Consider the following 21,309-nt stretch of genomic DNA (forward strand, 5'->3'; position numbering starts at 1 on the left):
CACGACGTAGCGTACTGTGGCGTACTCCGCACGCATTCAGCTTCATCGCTACTTCCTCCCACTGTCAGCAGCATCCTTGTAGGGCAGAAAACTTTCTCTTGGCAAGATATTTATTCGCTGAGATAGGACATTGGAAACATTTATATCAACACTTATGCGGTAACTTATTTTCTAGGCAAGGCACCATGTTAATTACCTTCAATGAACTCCATCAGCATTTCCTTCTGCTCCTTATTAACTTTGGACATGGCTGGTTCACTTCCAAAATGCCCTGGGTGAATGTGTAAATGAATTTGGCGTACTCGTAAAGCGTCATTAGCAACGCAGTTGTTGAATTCCCGGGTAAAATCATTCATACAGAAAGGTGGGCGATGATTGGTTCCACGCTGTCCGGAAGCCCTATCGTACCGCCCCTACCATTACCCTCCCGGCGTTGCCACGTCTTGAAACAAGAATCTCCCCTCCCCCCCAGCTTGTTGACACGTTGCCATAAACAAATCATTTCTCCCTCGCACCACTCTCCTCGAAGATGATTCGGGCATACCGAATTCCGCCTTGAACGTTCGTAGTGCGAGATCGGTCGTGCGAGTGCATTCGCATACGAGATATTTCGAACGGACTCGGGCATAGGCCCCCAGGTTAATTACACCATTCTCGCCAATTCGCAAACCTTGCAAATTTAGAGGTATTATTTTACGTTTTAATGTTCATTGAAATAATTTTCGTTATTAATTTATTCGTGAAGGTATGTTTTTAAGATATCTACATTCTCCAGGATCAAAATTCGACTGATGATTATGCTAATGGTATATAAATTTATTTGATAGCACGATAAAAAAGGGCTAAAAGTGAGCGCGCAATAGTCTAGTACATAAGGATGATACTGGCGGGTAAGTTTCCGGCACACTCCGTTTGATTGGAGCGAAGGCTTTGCATGGAATAAATAATTCTTTGCTCGATCTGAGCTGTTGCGTCCGGGATGCATTTGCGTAGCAGTTGAAATGTAGGTCACTTGGATGTCTGTGAAAGCATTGGGAAACGTTACTGACCCAGTCATTGAAATTGATTGCATTTTTGGCGAAATGGCGGAGCGGAAGCAACGCAACGGTGCGAATTGGACAGCTTTTTGTGCATACGAAATGATCGATAGATGGAGCGTTGAAACTTCTGTATTCTCGGAAGTGCATTTGAAACGTTCCTCGATGGTTTTCGTGGACGGCATGAGAAACGTGACCACGTTCTTCCCTGAATGTATTTGAAGGTCCTTCAGCATCTGTAGGGTAGATGGGGAAGTATTCCATAGAAACAATTTCAACTGCAGGGTACTGGAGATTGACCTGTGAATTTTTCTAGTAATACTAATAATAGGCGGGATTTACTATGAGATAACCCCATGGTATAATTTCTAAAATTTCAGATACCAGAACGCACACCCACAAGTTCAATCTACGCATGATTTTCAAATACTAAACTCACTTACCCCAATAAAACTGCCGATATTTTTAAACTTAAAATAAAAGTTACAAGATGATGTAAAAATAACGATGAAATCTTTAAAACAGCCGGCACTTCGTCGAACTAGAGAAACCACTTTTTGCTGAGAGGTGCCGGAAGGCTTTTATGGCTATAATTAAACACTTTTTCACACTTCAGTATCAATTTAGTGTGGTTATCATCCTGTTGTAAACCGAAATCAACTCTCTATTAGAGTGTGAGGCTCACCCCATCCTTAACCAGAGGTGTGTGAATATTGCAAAGACAGGACCAGTGCCTTTTACTAGGCCACCTTGCATATAGTAGATTATAATTGGGGGGGTACGATGGCTTTACCCTGGATTTGAGCCATGGACCCATAGGTCAGAAGTCTTTACCTACTAGGCTACGTCGCACCTCACCAATCACCATAGCTCAGTCATTTCCAAACCTGCCTCCTAATTTTCTATTGGGATTTCCGACGTACACCAGCCATTTCTGTTGCTCCCTCCTTTCTTTTCTCGCCATTTATCTCATCGTATCGATTCTCCTCCGCCTATACATCTAGAAACTCTTCAGTAAGTTTTTGTCCTCGATCTTCTTCCACGAATCCACTTCATGAGTCGTCAGAACAGTTTCCATAATAGGCTCCAGAATAATCGAAATTCTTTAAGGATCTTAAATCGTTATTAATTGATTTTTTGGCATTTATTCCACTTTTCCCTGCGATGCATTCTTTTCTTGCCTTATAAAGCTATGCTTATATTCTATATGATAATTTTCATACGTTAAATTGAGTCAAATTTGAATTTAACTTTTGTTCTTTGGGTAATAAATTTTGGCTCCTTTCCCATGTATACAAGCGATTCTCCTGTGGTAGAACTAGAAACACTCCATGAGTAACATTAAACTCTCTATGCACTTAGTTCACTTTGCCACAAAATGAATAAAAATGATATTTATTTCAGCAATGAAATTCATCAAGTAATTTTAAATTATGTGGAAGTTGTTTCCTATTTTCAGATATTTTCTTCTATTCCTATCACTAGTAATTTTAATCGAACCTAGAAGCTATTTGATATATCTGATATTTCAATATATACTCGTATTCAAATGATGAAAAATGTTTTAGCCCAATTCCCGGAGTAAAATATTACTAAGTTTCCAGATATTGAATTTTAACAGCTGTTTAACAGTTTAATGTATTATAAATAATTCGTTGAAACACTAAGGGAGCTCAGTAGTCTGTTGGGTACTGGTAGCATTTGGCTTCTCATCGAGGAATCCCGGGATCAAATGCCGGATGAAGGCTTCGAACACCCTCAAACGAAAACCGTCGATGTGTGAGGTGGCCTAGGGAAATGAACTACCCTGAGTGCGTGAAGTCCACACGCACGTAGCCTCTTCCGGGGAGAGCTCTACCTTCACCAAACCAAACTAACCTTTGGGTTGAAGCACTAAGCGAATGAACGTCGTGGTATTCGCTTGGAATGTAGTTTGGTGGATCCGTGAAAGCAAATTTATGAGTCCCAAACGGGAAATTTTTGTATTGTATCGCTTAATGACTCAACACCCGTGATTGAGTGACTCTGGGTTATTGGTATCTCGTTGGTGGTATAACTCAGATATCATAATCACTTTGAATCAGAGACCTGATGACTGAGTACGCAGTTGAAAGTAACCAAACGATTTGTGGAGCCACCCTTGATTGAGCTGCTGCTTAGAGTCTGATATACTCTGCGTGGGTTTGATTCTAGAGATAATTACATCGAAAAATTGGTAATGAGAGCTATGCATGAAACGTGTGCGTATTTATTCGGAACGGGGAATTTACAGTCTCTTTGGAGTGGTTCAATCTGAAAAACACCTTCGCATTCTGCTAATGACTACGAGTGAAAAATATTGCGGAAGAAAGGAAAGGAAACCTCAGGTAACGTGTGCCTTTTACGATGGGGATAAATCATATATTTATCAGAATGACGGTAACATAACAGTTCAAGACATCATGTTAGCATTAAATTCTAACACTTTTGGATGTTTACATTGAAGGATCTCTGTGAAAAAGTCAATATATCTTGAAAGGTTTTTTTTTTCTCTTCGTTTTTTACTCACTGTATGAAGTACCTACCTGTGTTTTGGCGGGCTATTTTATGGTTTATCACGTAACGTTAGAGAAATATTTACCTTTTCGACGCTCACAACTTAGACAACTGTACGAAAATGTTTCAAAGTCCGCTTATCGAGTATAAAGAGCCACTTTAAAGTAATGCAAAAAGCCGATCGGCCGCTTTATCGAAACTCTACTGAAAAAATATTTGAAAAGTATACGCGGCGTTTGATTGTTGCGTTTATATTTTTATCCGAGTTGCTCTTTCTATCGCAGGCATGGCTTCATCAAAGGAGTTGGTAGAGAAAAAGTGGCTATCACGTACCGATAAAGAGGCTCTCTTTAATCGAAAATGGGAACTTTGCGACGGGATGGGGGATAGACTTGTTGGAGGAGAACTGTGGAAGGGTGGCGAGTTTTCAAAGAGGGTGAAAATGTTACCCGGGGAACGGAAGAGTATCGGCGCAGTCCTCCAGTTTGAAGAGTGGAGAACCAGTAGCGAAACTATCTGCCGGGATATAGTATAATAAATCACCTGAAAGAAAGTCATATGGGAGCTAGGAAGGATTTACTTTCTCTCTGATTCTCTCCGCTTATATTTTAAGGATTCACTCGTTCAATTTATTTAAATTTAAAATAAACTTATCTTCGTTTGTTAGTACCTTTTAGTTTCCTCCCTATGAATAGCTGAGATTCAGCTGAGTAAGAATTCAAAGCCCTCTTTTGTCTAAATAAAAAATGTCTATGCACCTAGCTTACTCTTCCACAAAATGTAATTGAAGAAATGTAGAATTAAACGTAATATTAGCCAGTCAGCATTTGAACAATATTGTATATTGAAACCATTTCACAATGCCTTTTATACTTTTGCGCTCTTACTAAGTAATCATACAAAAATATTGTACCAAGCGTGCACACAAATTATGTTCTATTTTGTTAATTTTTTTTGCGACTCTTTTGCGTGAATGCCCGAGTGCATATCTTGACTTCAGCCATTGACGCGTGAACTACCTTCAGTATAGCAAGGATTTGGTATTTTTGAACTTCTTTCCAGCAATAAATGCAGACCGGAGACTGGGATTTCTCCTTTGAATCCCTACGGTAGATTTTTGAAATATAAGCGAAAACAAATTATGCGTCTGAGACAGAGGAGAAAGCCTTTAAGGACTGGAGAGAAAGAAAGTTGGAGGAAAGAGTGGATGAGTTCAATGGGAAACGGTTGGCGAAAGTACTGAGAGGTCTCCTTTCTCGCGTACTTAAAAGAGCCTTAGGCGGTCGGCTGGCTTGAAAACGAGCCGAGGATGAGATAGAAAAAAAAAGAGGAAGACGGGAGATTGGTCTGGAGAACTGGCCTCGGCCAGATCGTGGTAGTAATGGAAGAATAGGGCGGGACATATGAAGAGGGTTTTTAAGCAGGGGAGTTGGGGAAAGAATTTCTTCACAGGATCGGCTTTTTTGTAGAACTAGGAGTTTAAATGGTGGGAAGCACATCTTTTCCATATTTCAGAGGTAAGAATGGTGGGCCCAAAACGAGTCGGTGAGTTCAACTTTTTTTTTTAGGTTAGGGGACTTATTCGTACGTTAGGGGACATATTTGTCTTAAATAAGTCTTGAATTAGGGCCGTTAGGGGACCCTTTTGTCACTTAACGGACTTATTTTATCATAATACCCCAGATCATTCTCATAGACACACTTTCCATCCCGCAGATAATGCTTGGTGTGCCATTTTTTTCAAACGCCTTCTCTTTCCTGGTTCTCAATATTAAAATTTGTATTATTCCGTGAAATGTATAGGATACGCGTGCATTAAGTATTTTCCAATACCTCAGCATAAGGCAAAACGTATTTAGTCCGTTAGGAGACATTCGTTATCAGTATGTTGCTCAGAATGAATGACCAAAGATTTCCTACGGGGAACGAGGACTAGTAAGTATTAGGCGAGATTCAAAACATGGCTCTTCCCTATCGCCTTCGCTGTTTACCTTGCATGCAGTAAAAACAGCAAAATATATTACAGGGGTGCAAGAAAACCAATAGATAGGTAACATGAATGTACCTACCTAGAATATTACATGTATAATTTCATATATATTTTTTAACGTGGTGGTATTTTTGATGCATCTTCTTCTGTGAGAGAGTTTCAGTGCAAACATTGGACCATGGATGGCGATTTCTTATAAAATTTCGAATTTCTACGATAAATCGATGAATTAAGGCGCGTTTATCAATGGTGATTGCAGAGGAAATGGAAATGTATGGGTTGAAGAGAATACTGAAAGTGAAAAAAAGAGGGTTTCATCAGTGAGGTTTGCGCATAATCAGACATTGATAAGTCAGACGAAAAATGGGTTGAAGGAATTGGTTAATTGAAGGAATGGGTTGCAGAAATTGAGTTGCATAAGCCAAAATATTTTCAATGGCGTATTTCACCCTTCATGTATATTTGCACTCGTGTGGATGACTACGTACAAAATCACCATTTCGTGCCATGTTTTGAAAACTTCTGTCGCTGAATAGCGACGAAAGTAGAGTTTTTCTCTCTCTCCGACAGTGGCACCGCCTCCAAGCACCGTCTGACGTCTCAAGTCCACTTTGTAGCAAGGATACCTCTGCTACAAAGTGGACGTCAGCATCTGGTTCAGTTTAATGTAATTAGAAATTCACCTTTTAAGAGGGTGGCTTGGTGGAGTGAAAGATTATCATATTTGACCGGAAATCGGAAGATGCAGGCCTGTATGTTAATATTTTTTCATGAAAATGTTCACCCTTATTTTGTGAGACTCGAGATAAAATTAGGTGAGGATAAACTTGAGCAGGTAGAGCAATTCAACTATTCGGGCAGCACATTAGAAGGAAACGGGCACAGTAGCAATGACATCAGGAAGCGAATCGAACTAGTAAAGGTTCGAACTAGTTCATGAACAAGAAGGGGCTTCCGAGAGGATCGTTATGTAAGAGTTTAAAGAAAAGGTTAGTGAAGAGTTTGATCTGGAGTGTAGCTCTCTACGGTGCGGAAACGTGGACACTAAGGAAAGAAGACGAGAGAAGATTGGAGGCATTCGAGATGTGGGTGTGGAGAAGAATGGAGATTGTGAAATGGACGGAGAGAAAAAGAAACGACGAAGTGCTGGACACAAGAGAGGAGAGGCAGCTTTTAGATGAGATAGGGCGGAGACAGAAGGCATGGATGGGAGGAGTACTTAGCGGTGAGGGGATGTTGAAAATGGTGTTAGAGGGTAGAATGTTAGGTAAACGAGGGAAGGAGGGAGAAATAGGATTTTTAGATAGATTGAAAGGGAGTAGGTCTTACAGTGAATTGAAGAAGAAGGCTGGTCATGGTGGTTACTTTGAAGGAGAAAATTTGAAATTGTAATTTTTATTTATTAAAAAAAAATGAAAATAATCAATTTCATACACCTCGTATATTAGGTTGGCTAGAGAGGTATAAAGATGGAAGGATTTATAGATAGTGCGAAAAAATTAGGCCTTATGTTTGAATTAAGATGAGAAGTCTAATTTGGGATGGATATCGAGCGAGGGCTATTCGCAAAATTAGAAACCAGAGATAAGTTAGTATGCATGTAAAGTCAAGTTACATTGATATTTTAGTACTAATATTTCGCATATTATACTAATAAAGAACCTACCTGATATTAAATAATAAATTACCTTTTTCTCTCTCATAAGCATTAGTTATTGTAATCTTTTGTCAATTTTTCATGTAACTATATTCATTGTAATATATCGATAACTTAATTATTGTATCTATGATTATTTGCTTACTTTAATGATTTTACATAATTTATAATCATTTTGTAATTAAAGGTGATTTGTGTTCCAAATATGTTTCACAACAATTAGTATTTAAATGGGTTATTACCCGAAGACTGTGGAATAAATAAATATAAAAATATACACCATGTGCACCATGTACATCAGTGAATTACCACAATAGTTTCAATACGTATTGAAGTGGGGAGCATTATTTATTTTATATGCTTGGGGTATGGGTTCTGGTATGAAACTGGTAGACCAATAACGCATCGGTGAGCCCGCATTTTTTAAGGGCCGTAGTCTGAGAGGGCAGTCTGCCCTTTAGAAGGGAGAGGAAGGGATTTATTGCGAATATCAAGGCCTCCGCCATCTCGTGGATATCGCATTCCGAGGTGTGGGGGCGTTTATATGCCAGCGCACCTCACGAAAGAGTTCCGAAGAAGTCCCACTGCTTCCACTTTCTCCGCCTCTTTTTCCATTCTATTCCGGGGAGCAATTCCAAGCGCCGTACTGTGCGCCCATATTCACGAAGCCCACCATATCCTCACGCGCTAACCTAACCCCACCCACGATTCTCGATTCTATTCCGCCAACTCCATCCCTTAACGTTCTCTTTATGGCCTTTCCATTTTCGAGCCCTTTCGTGCCCTTTCACAGAGCTTCGCTTTCTTTTAACTCAAGAGTGAGAATTTGTCGTTTGATGGGTAGTTCAAAATTTAATGTAGGATATCTCAGATCCAACCTTGTCTAAGATACGGTATATCACATCCTAAGTACTGTTACTAATATATAGATGACGTTCTGAGTATATGTAAGGAGAATAATGTATCACCAGGCATAGAATCGGGACAATCTCAGTTCTTAAATACAATACTGTTTCCAGACGATCAGGTTATAATACAAAATAAAGAGGACAAACTACAGAGGGCAGTAAAAACAGACTACACCGGATGAGTAAACTATACAACCTGAGAATTTCAAAAACCAAAACGAAGACCATGGTATTTTTAGGAAGCAACGCGATACGAACAAAAATTGTTATTGAGGATCAAGTCCTGGAGTAAGTGTCGCACTTACAGTACTTAGGATGTGATATAGCATATGATAAGGACAAAGATATAATAAATAAAGTGAATACTTTACAGAGAATATGTGGCACAATTAGAAGAGCTATAAAAATCAAAACGAGAAAAGAAACACAAAATTTTATAAAGTGATGGCAGTCCCTACTGTACGGATCGGAATGTTGGGTACCAAAAAAGAATGAATTAAGGCAAATATAACTATCGGAAATGAAAATTTTAAGATCAGTGTAAGGCTACACAAGATTGGATAAACTAAGAAACACTCAAATAAGAGATGGACTGGGTACCCTGGCAGTCACTGATAAATTACAAGGTTACAAACACAGATGGAAGGAACATATACTTCGAATGCCAAGTGAAAGAATTCCAAAACAAGCAATGGAATATTAACCAATTGGCAAGAGAAGTATGGGAAGACCGAGAAAAAGATGGCAATGAGGAGCCGGAACAGCTTAGTAGCCTAATCCAGGAAGGAAGAAGATGTTATCTCAGATATGGTGTTACAGATAACTAAGATAGCGAGCGAATTTGAGGATAGAACATGTTAAATTGGGAGCGACTTTCTTATCTTTTCAGCTCTCTATTCATGTTTCTATTCTTATCCTATTTTTCTATTCTATATTTCTATATGTTTTTATTCTTAATCATATTTCTACTCTTATATGGAGTGTAGCTCTCTACGGTGCGGAAACGTGGACACTGAGAAAAGAAGACGAGAGAAGATTGGAGGTATTCGAGATGTGGATATGGAAAAGAATGAAGAAGGTGAAATGGACGGAGAGGAAAAGGAACGACGAAGTGCTGGATATGGTTGGCGAGGAGAGGCAGCTTTTAGATGAGATACAGAGGAGACAGAAGGTATAGATGGGAGGAGTACTTAGTGGGAGGGGATGTTGAAAATAGTATTAGAGGGTAGAATGCTGAGTAAACGAGGGAGGGGAAGGCAGAGAATAGGATTTTTTGATGGATTGAAAGGGAGTAGGCCTTACAGTGAATTGAAGAAGGCAGTGCTGGAAGGAAAGGGAGGCTTCCAGATCACTTCTTTAGTACTCCATGGAAACCTACCGTAATGGGTAGAGTACTGTAATAAAAATAATAATAATAATAATAATAATCATTTAACTCTCCTTTTTATGAATGGAGTAGGTGAAGTGGTCGGAGAAGAGTAGGAATGAATTAGTGCTGGACATAGTGGGTGAGGAAAAGAAACTTCTTAGTGAGATACGGAAGAGACAGAAATTATGAGCGAGTACTGAGCGGAGTTAGGGTGTTGAAAACAGTGTTATATGGTAGATTTTTTGGTAAATCAGAGGGAGGGAGGAAGAGAAAAGAATTTTTAGACAGAATTAAACGGGTAGACCTCATTGGCGGATTTGATGGGGAGCCATAGAGGAATGTTTCCCTCCTCTCCCACCCAGATGTTTAAAAAATAGACAAGATTTTTAATATGGTTATAATGACGTCCGTATAATTTTGCATTTTACGGAGCCTTAATCATTTAATTTCATACTAATAACTTTCATGTCAAAATAAATTGAATATTTTCTACAGTAATGTTTGTATTTTGTTTTTAATCCCAAATATGAGAGGATCCGTCAGGTCCTTGTGCCCCAAACCAGAAAAAAATCCTGGATCCACCCCTGGTAGACCTTATTGTGACCTCGAGGGGGAATTCCATGAAAGAAGGGGAGACTGGCAAAAAACTTCTCAAAAAGTCCATGCAAACCTACCTTAATTGATAGAATTTTTAATAGCCTTTTTTGTCCTCCTGAGCAAGGTATTGCGGATTCACTTTCTCAAGCTTGAGTGAAATACCTTCCCCTTACGTCATCCAACATATTAACATATCTTGGTTCTCACCTTGTTATTCGTGCTTTTCTTTCTCGCCGCTTAGTTAATGCGAATACATCGTTTCTCGAGACCTCTAGATTGCCTTATAATAATTAAGGGAGATAACCAAAGCAGTGTATGAAACAAGCAACTTCGTTCGCAGCCACGCGCACGGATGCAAAGTTAGTCACACCAACGATTTTATTTGCCATGCAAAAGTAATTCGGCCGGAATGGCCATCCAGAGCTCTTATCCCTGTTAGTTTTAAGTGCCATCTTGTAGTTCCTTATCTACATCATTTGGCGTTTGGTGGTAAATCATGTAATTATAAAAATTGTAGGTATCTTGTCTGTCTTTTTCTTCAAAGAGAACAGACAGGAATTTAAGCGCTGATATAGCCGTAAAAACTAAAATTTTTAGGAACTTTAATGCTGTAATTCCATTTTCTGTTGGGGTAAAAATATTCTTCTATATAATGTAGCATTGCATATTTAAAGGTTTATTTATTGATTGACACATTTGCATCTATTAAGAGGCAATTTGGCAATTGAGTTATCGGCAGCCACTGCCGCGTTTCAAAATCGGTTTGATAGGAAATATACACTATCTGTGGTTGATTTTTTGCATCCTTTGAGGGATAAGCATACTATCGGTTTTCATTGCAGAAATAACTATTTTTTAATCCAATGCTCTGGTTGTCTGCTCATGGAGTCTGACTTTTGGTGAAGTCACTAAAGACTCTAAATCAATACGAGTTGTGACTCATCTATAGTTACTGTGTACTTCATGAATTTAAGCATTTATCCGGCTTAGTATAGCTACCCGAGTAGTGTATGTCGCTAATAAATACCTCATTGTTGCCGCTGCGGAATTTCTGGATTTTAAAGATGCAGTGATTACCAAACGGCTTATCAAAGGTCGCGGTCTGTGACTTCGTGATTCCAGTTCTAGCTTCAAGTACGTGCACGTTTCACTGTTTCTCAAAAATTCCAGCCGAGCTCTCCTCTTCTTGAGGGCCCCCTTTAACCTCTTTTCGACATAAGCCTCTTAGTTCGCTTCATTCTAATTTTCGAGCTCAAATAAGAAGCAGAGCGAGCATGTGGGGAGAAAGAAGGGCTCTGGTTTAATTGCATCGAGCGTGATGCAATTATAGTTTCCGTGTAGAGTGACTTTCATCAGACATTGATAATTGCTACTCTCCGTTTTTTTTTTCTTTTTATCACATTTTTTATTTCTAATTTTTTCCTCCGTATTTTTGTCAGCATTTTCCATTACGGACCCCCTTCGTCTCTTATCGTTTGCTCATGGTTTCCATTTTTCCATATCTATTTTACGCGAAAGGAAGATAGAAAATTAGGAAAAATTACCTTGTAAATTGTTTTGTGCGTGACATATAATTTAGTACTATTTAAATGTATCAGCCGTTCTATTTTTCATCACCTTTTATAATATATAACTTGATTTCTTTTGACCTCAATTTTTAACGCTCACTAGTATCTTGGAATGCAAATCTTTAAGAATGAAATGCAAATTTTTTTTACAACGTTTTGGTATATTTTTATACCTTCATCAAAACGTTTTTGCAAATCATATTCATTGCATAAAATGTTTGCGTATTATTCTTAAATATCTGTACTCTAAGACGCTAATCAACGACAAAAATATATAAATGAAAATTACTCGGGACTTGTAGACTTGACTTCATTCATTAATAAATATGTAAGTTGTCATGGGAGTGAAGGCACAGTTTAATAGATTATCCACTCTTCGGAATATAATCAGGGAATTAAAATGTTTCTGGAATATACAGGGAAACAAACACTAAACCTGCAATACTTTTATTCGTTGAGAATGATAATTTCCTCCTCCCAACATGCATTATATTTGATATTAAAACATTTCACCCCTAGCTGTTGGTAGTTGCAATATCTTTGTGTGGTCACGTTATAGCATAGAGTTAGCCAGGTCTCATTACTCAGTTGGTATTAAACTGCTGTTTTTGTACCTTGTCATTAGCTTTCAGGTATATTAAAATTGATCAATTATTTGTGTTTTCATCATTAAGTAATTCAGAATGTATCCATATATTCATAAATCATCTTAATTGGAAAAATATTTCAGTGGTGATTATTTACAGTGCCTAATAAAATATTCATCAATCGAAATAATGCTAATTTTATGCTAAATAGTCGTAATGAAACGGTCTGACTTATTGTGAAAACATTCAGAAACATTTGGGAAAGTGTCGGATTTTAGGCCTGAATATTTTAATGGCCTACCTTGCGTAGTATCCAGCTGCCTCAAATTTTTTTTGCCGCCTCCCATATGCGATAAGCCAGTTTTTCAAATTCCAGCCACCGGTAGCAACGTTCACATTCCTCTCCGACCAACGTCCACGTTCCTCTGGGGCTGAATCCTCGTCAGGGGCAGTGTGACTAATTTCCAGAAAGGATCGTCGAGGATTGGTTCGTTCGAAATTGGTTCCGACGGACGCACGAGATACGCGGAGATATCCAATCCCTCTTCCACATAAGTCCTTTGTCCCCATCTCACTGCTTAATTTCTCAGGAAAGATATGAAACGAGAATTTATCCTTTAGATTGGTCCGTTCCAATGATAGATAAGATACCCAGGATGATACCATCCCTTTGAGGTACCAAAAATTGCTGCTCTGCATTCGAAATGTATACGTGGTGTGTCTAATACTTTATGACATGTCGTTTTTTGCTCAACAGAATATACATCTCAGTATGTGACTTGGCTAGGAAAAGACTGTTTTTTTTTAGACTGAATCAAAGAGCTTCGCCATCATAATCATAGAACTTAAACGATCTTTTATTGAGTATTGCATTTGCAAGTGAGAAGGTAAAATACTATAAAATTATTTTAGGTAATAAATATAATCTGTGCATTTTTTGACCCAGGAATTCTATTAAATGTAAATGGATATAAATGTATTCTACACTTCTATAAATCAAAGACAGAAAATGCTTTGGAATTTCTTCATGATTTGCGGACTAATAAAAATAAAGATCTTCATCAAATTCTTTTACTTCATTGAAGGAATTAATTTACGCAGGAACCTATTTATAAAATATTTTTTAAATATCATGGTGAAAATAAGTTTTGCTCGTTTTTCTATTGAAGCAAAAGCGCATTTATTCTTCTTTATCACAGATTTCTGTTCATCATATTGCTCGTCTTACGGAAACTCGACCCACATTAACACATTAAAACATAAATTATGAACATGGGGAATGTAATAGTAAGTGCTAGCTTAACTATCCAAATTCGTTGCCATTCTTATAATTTTTCATCAAAGCTATATTGGTAATGCATGCAGTAAAAGCTCGTTAAGCAGTTTAAAAATTTACATTATTCCTGAAAATTCTATGTTTACTGCAGTGCCAAAAATATTTCATGATTTTCTCAAAAGGAATCTTTAATTTTGCTGGTGTAGAAGTGGACATGGTCGAGTTGAGAGTCGGATAAATATCGAAATAGATGGGATATCGGGATAATGGACCACGTGAGAGAAGAGGGGAAAGAGTGGTTGTGGCGGAGAATGAAATTAATTGAGCGATGAAAATTGGATTATGGTCCTCAACGGATGGGATATTCCGGGGGTTGATGGGGATAAATTGTGTGGGTTTTGGGAGAGCCACGGGAGATGGTTTGAAAAGCGGTCAAAGGGTGGCGGTAGTAGTGGTGTGCATGGAGGAGTAGCAAAGGGAGAAGAGATGGCGACATAGCGGTGGTGGCTCACAACAGACGGATCAAAAGGACTGGAGGAAAAAAAAAACGTTTGAGGTCACGTACTAGGTAGACGGAATCGGCTGATCGGGGAGCTTTTGAGGACCAAAACCTTTCGAGTGTGTGTCTTTTCGGAAGAAATGGGAAACAGAAGGGATTATATGGGCGTAAAAGGAAAATGCCAGTCTTGTACGTGGTTGACGCCACGTAAAAAAAATGCCGAAACAAAATTGAATACCGTAAGGGCTTTAACCTTATTTCTACGGAAGACATATCGCCCACGGACTCTTAGCTATTTAAAAAAGTGTTGGGTTTTATTACTGCCTCCTTTGGTAATTAATGTCTTGACGGAGATCCATCCAGTTCGATCATGTAGGTTAGTTTTTTTTAAATCTACGTGCTCACTAAGTAATGGGTTTTATTATTGCCTTCGGTAATTAATGTATCAAAGGAGTCCCACGTCGTTCGTTCGGAATTAGCGTGCTAACTTTTGTATGCAGTCACTCTAGCTTACATTTGTCACAAACATAGTGCTCCAAGCCAAAAGTTAGTTTGGATTGGCGAGGGTAGAGCTTACCCTGAACTAAGCCCCTGGCGAATGAAATCGCACATTCAGGGTAGAGGAAGCCATTGGCGTAGCCACAGGAGGGGTTTTTCGGATTACAAGCCCATGAAAGAGGTTCAAAAACTTTATATGCTTTATTTTAGTAAATACTCGTACAAAATTATGGTGCTTAAATGCTAAAACCACGTTTTCAACATCAAAAATCCCAAAATTTTCCTAGTACCCCCCTTTGTCCTGGAGTGTTTTCCATACAAACCCGTAAGGGCCCCGAATGCTCCGGTTAAACCCTCCCCCCATTTCAAAATCCTGGTTACGCTACTGTACGAGACTAGTCCCTTTACCTGAGGATTTTGTTTTCCGATGTAACTATATACCGAAACAAAATTGAAAACCTCAAGGGTCCTTAGCCTTTTCTCTCCGGAAAACATATCGCCTACGGACTCTCAGCTATTTAAAAAGTAATGGGTTTTCTGATTGCGTCTTTTGGTACTTAATGTGTCGAAGGAGGCCCATTTCATTTGATCGTGCATAATAGTGAATGTAAAATAAATGGGAAATAGTGAATAACGTAAACCAGAGCGTCTGTATACGGAATTGTGCACGAAAATGTTAAAAATAACCTAAATAATGGAACGAGATGAGTCTCCTTCGACACATTAATTATACCAAAGGAGGCATTCTACATCACTCATATCCTTCGCTCGACATTTGCGCAGTATTTTTGCTCACCATTGTATGCGGTTGCTCTGACTTACGTTAGTCACATTACGTTAGTGGTTCAATGCAAAGGATGGTTTCGAAAGGAGCGGGTAGACCTCACCGTGAACTGAGCCGCAGGCGTGTGAAATCACACATCCATGGTAGATGTGCTAGTTCCTTTACCTGCGCCACCTCGCACATCGAGGATTTTGTTTTATGACGTAACCCTAATGCCGGAAGGGTCTTGACCTTTTCTCCGCAAAGCATATAGCTTGGAGATTCTGAGCTATTTAAAAAGTAATGATGGGTTTTTATTGACTGCTTTGATAATTAATGTATTGAAGGAGGCCCATTCCATTCGATCGTATAGGTTATTTTTTAACACATACGTGCTCACTCTTGTAAGCAGTGGCTTACGTAATTCAACAACTCAGTGCTTCACCCCGAAGGTTGATTTGTTTCGACGAAGAAGCTCAACCTCAACTTTGCCTCAGCCGTGTGAAATCACACATTCAGGTCAGAGGGGGTAGTTCCTTTACCTATACCACCTCGCGCGTCGAGAGATTCGTTTTGCCACGTTACTAAATGCCGACACAAAATTGAATACCAGAAGTGTCGTTAACTTTTTCTCTTCTGAAAAAAATATCGCTTTCAGACTCTCAGCTATTTAAAAATGTAATTGGTTTTCTTATTGACTTTTGTAATTAATGTATCGGAGGAGATCCATATCGTTTGCTCGACATTTGCGTGCTCCCTTTTGTATACTCTCGCTCTGCCTTACGTTAATCACTAACTCAATGCTTCGATCAGAAGGTTGGTTCAGTTAGGCGACGGTAGAGCTCACCCTTGACTAAGCCACAGATGTTTGAATTAATATCTTGACGGAGACCTATCCCGTTCAATAATGCAAGTTATTTTTTTTACATCTACGTGTCTACGCAGTCTCTCTGGCTTAGATTAGCCACATAGTGGTTCAATCCAAAGATTGGATTCGAAAGGAGCGGGTAGAGCTCATCCCGAACTGAGTCACAGGCGAGTGAAATCATATATTCAGGGTAGAGGTGCTAGGTCCTTTACCTGTGCCACCTCGCACACTGAGGAATTTGCTTTTTGTCACGTGGTGAAATGCCGAAACAAAATTGAATTCCGGAAGGGCCTTGACCTTTTCTCCGCAAAGCATATAGCTCACAGACTGTCAGCTATTTACAAGAAGTAATTAAGGGTTTTTTATTGCCGCCTTTGTTAATTAATATATTTAAGGAGATTTCCCATTCCATTCGATCATTCAAAAACTCAGTGCTTCAACCCGAAGGTGGTTTGGTTCGACGAATAAGCTCACGCAGAACTTAGCCTCAGCCGAGTGAAATCACACATGCAGGTATGAGGGAGAGTTCCTTTACCTATGCCACCTCGTACATTGAGGATTTTTTTATGTCACGTAACTGAATGCCTACGCAAAACTGAAAGCGGAAGGTCTTTACCCCTTTCTCCGGAAAACATATCACCTGCGGACTAGTTAGCTTCTCAGCTTTTTATAAAGTAATGAGTTTTTTTATTGCCTCCTTTGATAATTAATGTAATGGAGGAGACACATATTGTTCGCTCGACTTTTGTGTGCTCCCTTTTCTGTAGAGCCACTCTGGTTTAAGTTATTTACTAACTCAGGGCTTCAGTGAGAAGGTTGGTTTGGATTGGCCAGGGTATAGCTCACCCCAAACCAAGCTACATGCTAGTGAAATCACACATTCAAAGAAGGAGGGCTATTTCCTCTGATTGGGCCACCTCACACTTCGCAGTTTTTCCTTCGGTCACGTTGGTAAGATAATATAATTTATTTCGAACTAACGTATTCCAGTTCCGGAGTAAACAATTAAGTTAATTATTTACAATTTTTATAAAACATTTCTGCATCCGGAAGAGTTGATAACATTTTACCATCGATATTCATTATCACCTTAGCCTTGAAGTAGTTATTTTATAATGTGTAGAAGTGCAAAATTTAAGTTTTTAATCGTGAAATCCTTGATTTTCATTTTTGACTGGCTATACATTGATATCCACTACTTTTATCTTTCGTTATGTGCTGATGTTTGTCAATGCTAACAATTGTAAGTATTGTACTTAAAGTAAAGGGTTATTTTTTCTTCGATACACAACACGCTATTTTATCAAGCCCTTTCAAATATTTGGGAAAAAAACATTTATTCCTTTTGATCACGTATACATTCGTCCTCTCAAAAGACAACGACATCTATGGTTATAAATGCATGTTATACCGGCTTTCAAATAGTAGATAAAAGAATGAATTCTGGATAAGTTAGTACAATATCAATCACTTCTAATAATCATTTAACTATTTGAAAGTAGTTATTTACTATGATGATACTGTCGAAATAAGATTTTTTCCTATTTTATGCCCTAACTGTAGGCTTCATTTCACCGAAAACTTTTGGTAAACGCATGCCACACATTTAAATTGTTGACCTGCATCCTTACAGGGGATTGATAATATTAAATCGGCCAAAAAAGAACGCATAATAAATGATATCAATAGCAACTGTAAAAAACTGCTTCTTATTGCGAATCGAATTTTTTAAGCAATAGTTTTTTGTTTACTCCGAAATAAATGCCATTTCCAAATGAATATTTTCCTTATCTCCTGCATAAAATGATTAGCATATTATTTATTGAACGAGGAGATGTAGATGAAAATTCAATGAATTGTATTCATTCCATAGTATTCGACGGCAGAGATTTCTTTTAAATATATCTTCAGCACATAAGTCATGCCATTTTGGAATGAATGGTTCTCTACCATTTAATAAATTAATATAAGCCACTCTCGACTCAATGAGTTGTGACTTACAGCTCACATTTCCATCAAAACTTATGCCTTTCTTTGTATACTTTCTAAAGAAAACGCCAATTTATTTAGTGATAATAAGTAATGAGTTTTCCTAAAGTTTTTATAGCAAATATTTAACATCCATTTTAATTTTCCACATTTGTGCGACTCGATAAAGTTTTCCACGTGGTATAGTATAAATCTTTTTGATATTAACAACCTCTTTGAGTGGAATGCGCTTTGATGTGATTTTATATAATGCTGCGCGTATGATTCTAGAGATGTTTCGTTAGGGATGAAAAATATGAAAGAATTATGTTGTCTAGCGTGGAATGCATTCATAGATACGGTTCCAGTGACGGTTACCTTATATTAGGAGTTAACATTACATATGGAAGACAAAGAAGGCACTCATTTCTTTTGAATTGAGCTGCACGAGTTAATACATCCATCAAAACGGCGTATAAAATCAGTTCATGCCCAATTGCACCACCATGTGTTCCCCCCTGGGTCGCGTGGGTGGGCAAAAATCTCTTTGAATGTTGAAAGAATTACCAAAAAGCCTTTTGGCGCAAGGGAATTCAATTTCCAAGTAGGAAAAAAATAGGGGGAGTAGTCGGAGTGTGCGCTCAAAATTGTATGAGTCCGGGACATAATGCAAAAAGGGTTGAAAATTTCCTTTCAGGAGAGTATAAAGGATGCTTGGCATTACTTTACAGCACTACTGAGCCATTTAAAGGGTCGATTTGAGGCAAGTGACTTTGAGAAGGAAGCCAGTGAAGAGGGGGCGGAGGAGGAGAAGTAGTCGCGAAAAACGTGTTTTCCCGGGGAGATTGGTTGAAAGAGATTAAAACTGGAGGGACGGTATGGCTAGCTTTGCTTTCCAGTGTTTCCCATTTCGAGTGGATTGTGGAAGACGGCTTCTCTCTACCTCCCTGCGTGATAGTCACCTAATGAGACGAGGATTGTACTTTATTCATTTTTTTCTTTTCAAAATCAGAGGGAATACTGGGAGCAGCGAGCTAGAATTGAAGAATGTTCGCGACAGCTAAATAGGGGCATGGATTTTGTGTCAGAGCTTTCACTTCCAATTCTCCTCCATTTTTTTCACCCCGGAGTATTGGTTCTAGTTATTTTTTTAGTTCTTCGTGAATGACTCAGTATAATTTCGAATTTAGCAGCATAAAAAAGTTAGTAATGTGTGCATAGAGTTCCCCTTTTTTTAAGGAGAGACTCAATTTGGGTTCTTAGTACATACTACCAATATTTTTTACATCCGAATAACTTGTGAACTACCCGTATTTTAAGCCAAATTTATACGGAGAAATAGACTTTATCAAACACAGATGAATAGGTGCGATCGTAGGATATTAAAATTAATTATTAGTTCGTAGCGTATTCATTTTATTTTGAAAATTAAAAAAAGATAACAGCTTCACACTGATTCAGATAGGTAAAAAATTGTTGTCGCTTAGTGCCCGTTGTCTGCTTCAATTTTTTTTCTTCTTGGTATCCCTCGTAATGGAGACTTAATTTCCAAGTCACTATTTTTTTAAAAGTCAGCTAATCATTGCTCCGAGAACTTACTTTCGTATTTTTCATGTTTCCATTTATTATTTTAAATACCTGTTTTCTATGAATTTTCTTTCCTTCCTGTTCCTTTTTATGTTGTTTTTTTCATTAAATGCTAATATTTTACTCGTTCGACAGCAAAATTACTTGCTGTAAGTGTGCTCAAAACAAATTCATACTATACCGTGTTGATGGCGGAAAAATACGTCGGAAGCACAAAAGTTACTAAATAAGACTACAAAATTTATTCTAAAATGAATTTTGTCCACTCCTAAGAAGCGATGTCTGAAGCGGTTTGTAGTAGTGAAGGTGTCATATCGACATGTTATGGTTGATATTTTAACACTCCTTTCTCTTTTTAGGTCTTTCTCTTTTAACACGTCTTTCTCATTTTAGGAACTATCGAACAAGCGTATTTAATCGAATTTTCCCTCGCGATGGACCGTCCAGGTGACTGATCTTTCTCTCTCGCCTGAATTTGACTATTTCCTCTCTCCAATTCCATTCCAACTTGCTCTAAGCGTTACATTTTTCCGCGAATTAACCCTAGAGCCACCTCCCACTCATCGTTCCCTAAACCTTTGCCATCGGGAGGAAGTAGCCTTTTGGAATAAGGTCGGAGTGGAAGGAAACCTGAGGTAGGATGATTTTGCATTAAAGACAAATGGGTTGAAATCATGATCCCTGCCAACTACACGAAGATATAAGAAGTATATGTATGTATAGTATACATTGTATACACACTGAAGTGGTACTCATTTTAGAGCCTGGACTATGAAAGACTGAACACGTTAGTTATTTCTGAATGTGTGATTTCTTAATTATTTACTGATGTTCTCCTGTAGCCTTGTTTAAAAGTCGAAGTTGACTTCTGCAGCGGTCGACTATAATGCTCGACATCTACGTGTAGATATCAATTGCTAAGTGCTGTGAAAGGAGTACGAATTAGTTATAATTATCTATCTATTAGCTATCCAGATTAGGTAATTCCCATGAAAAGTCCCTGTCCACGCAGCGGCCATGAAATATACGGGATTCCTGTGGTATCACTGGAGAACTAAACCAATGTAATTACCTGTTTTATAGGTATAGGTAATGGTATAATGTAAATTGGACTTGAAAAAAATTTAAAAAATTGCTATGGTAACACTAAGGGTGAAATTTTTATTTTACTTGTTGATATTTTCGTAACATTTCTTGGGTAGTTTTGGTTAACTATCCTTTCACGTTTATTTAATCGATTTATCCCTCAAGGTGGCCTTTCCTTCTGACTGACCTCGCTCTTTCCCGAATCTACCACACCCTTCCACCTATTTTATCTCTCCAGTTCAACCTTCTCTACGCGTCACATCCTTCCAGGGGGAAACCCAGAAAACCCAACTCCCGCTCTCTTTTACCAGAGTCTTTGGCATCGGGAGGAATGAGACGAGGAAACCTTTTGGAAAAAGGTTGGAGTGAAAGAAAACTGGACGACGGCGGCAGGCAAAGTGTGGGGGAAGTTGACGTCGCGGTGTTGGGCCAAGGGCCTGCCTACCTCCCTTACCTACCGTGGTTCTTTAATCGTGTTACACGTCCTTCGACCTTTCCAAACCCTTCTTTCGCTCT

The sequence above is a fragment of the Ischnura elegans genome, chromosome 6, assembly GCF_921293095.1.
Source record: "Ischnura elegans chromosome 6, ioIscEleg1.1, whole genome shotgun sequence".
NCBI lineage: Eukaryota > Metazoa > Arthropoda > Insecta > Odonata > Coenagrionidae > Ischnura > Ischnura elegans.